Genomic DNA, 2519 nt, shown 5'->3' with positions numbered 1-2519 from the left:
TTGTGCAATTTTATCAAAATTTTGTAGATTTATTTACCGTAATATTTGGAGGTGAATTTGAAGGTGGGCTTACCTAAAACATACGATTTTTAATAGCAGCAACGGTTAAGTCTGTGAATTGGACCAGAGGTCTCCCAATGTGGCGCCTATAATTGTTGTGTTTTTTTATGGAGAAGTATTTGGATTCACAATCAGTTGTGAATTGAATGAAGGATTAAAAATAGTCACATTTAAAGTATTCTTTCTTTTTGGCTTTCTAAAAGAAGCCTTGGTGTTGTGTTGGGTTAGGCAGACTTTCATTGTTTTCAGTGCCATGGTAGAGACTTACTTTAAATGTTATTTTCATTTTAAAATATTAAATGAATCTTCTTTTTTCAGCTTTCATTTAACATCCTTACATGGCTTGACTTCACTTGCATTCTATTCTTTTAGAATGCTAAAGTGAAGCTTTACCTTGCATAATTCTAGTAAATTTTTTAAATATACGTACAGACATATATTATTTAAATTACACACACACACACACACACACACACACACACACACATATATATATATATACACACACACACACACACACACACACACTAAATGAGTAAACCATGGTAAAGAAAAAAAAAAGTTGAAATATGTGAATTTAGTTCCAAAATCTTACAAGATAAAAAAATCGATTATTATTTCTGGTTTGTTTCTTTACAAGGAGGAAACTCCCTTAATAAAAGAGATATTCTTGAACAATGCTTTATCTTATATAATTTTAGTTAAACTCAACCTAATAATTTTATCATTTTCTTGTTATTTTAGAAAGTCACTGTGACCCTTTCACTTGTTTTTGTTTGTATTGATGAGAAAATTAAATGAACTTATTTTTTGTGTTAATTTCATTGTATTGTTTTGTGAAACTCAATGGAAATATCCTTCACATTTATGTTGTATGACGCTTAGCCTAGACCGAGGAAAATGCTTCTGTTTCTAGCATGTATAAACAATGCACTAAAATTAAATAGGTTGCACAATTAGCTTGTAATAAACAAAATTACGTTATGAGATTTTATTACCATTGTAATATCAACTGTTTATGATTGAAAATTCATAAATTAAGATAGGATAATCTATCTTTGCTCCAGGAATTCACTAATCAAAGGTGAAAGCCTTGTAAGTTATCACTAAAATTTTTAATAAATAGCTTAATTTAAGCATGAGCGTAGTTGTTAAGTGCATATGATTTACTTTGATATCAACAAGAATTGATCCACACAAGAAATATTATGAATGTCTAGATATGATAGTTTTCTTTTATGTTGTCAATATTTCCTAATGATGTTTGCCACAACAATATAGTATATAATAAGTTACAAAAAAAAACTTGACATTTTGATTGAGAAAAATGTTATATTAAAAAGAAGAAAAACATTATATCTATTATCTCCATGTATTATCTTTTGTACTATATCAGAAATTAACAATATAGGAATTATCAATATGATGCATAAGACACATATGCTAACAAAAAACAAACTTAATAAAACGTCATTTTGGTAATAGGGAGAAACAATTTGTTTTTAATTTGAAAATAAGCATTTAGACTAGTTCAAGAATCATATTGTACTAGGTTTTGCAATGAAGTGCTAAAAGCATCACTTTTTCTTTAATTAAGAAGCTTGATCCATTGCAAAGGCGATATAGTCGTGTGGTTTTATTACTTCATATGATAGTGTTTCAAACATAAACCCAAGTGAAATCATTAGATGTGTCTCCAAAACTTAAACAACAAAAATATCAAAAAATTGATCATATCATCTTTTGATTTCCAATGTGATAGAGGAGAATGTGATGGTCAACAAAATAGATGACAATTTATCATGACGAAGTTGGCAACGACAAATATCACAATGGTAGACATAAGATCTTTCAATTTGTATGACAAAAAACTAGAACTTGATGTAGGTTTATGAGTAGTTAATGTATTATCAAATACCTCTTGGCTCAAATGCAATGCGTGGGCTTGAAACAACAAAAGAAATAAATATTTGCTTTGGCTTGCTAGAGTGTGGTTACTTTGTTCATTACTTACAGTAGTGCAATAATCAATATCTAATTGATGGCTCCTTATAATAGCCATGTATCTCACATTCTTTACATTGTATCAAAGGTAGTATGTGGACAATATTATTAGTCAAAGTACTCGACAACCATGTTATTCTTGACCATTTTGGTCTTTCATAAACATTACATCCTCTCTAGAATGCAAGCTCGAGCAACCAGGTAACTCAATTGATTCTCTTGGAATTTTTTACACCTTAAACCATCCTCCCCTCCCCTCCCTTCCTCTCGGGCTCCTTTCTAAAATGAACACTGAATTTAGAACAAGTTCAAGTTAGTGCATATAAATATACAACAAGAAAGGAACGATTGAGAGAGAGAGAGAGAGAGAGAGAGAGAGAGAGAGAGAGAGAGAGAGACAGAGAGAGAGAAGCGTGCATGTAGATCCAATGGAGCATATATAGTTGTGCAACTTT

The sequence above is a fragment of the Adiantum capillus-veneris genome, chromosome 25 (genome assembly GCF_014529385.1).
Source record: "Adiantum capillus-veneris isolate H3 chromosome 25, ASM1452938v2, whole genome shotgun sequence".
NCBI classification, from domain to species: domain Eukaryota; kingdom Viridiplantae; phylum Streptophyta; class Polypodiopsida; order Polypodiales; family Pteridaceae; genus Adiantum; species Adiantum capillus-veneris.
Note: the sequence above shows the minus strand (reverse complement) of the source record.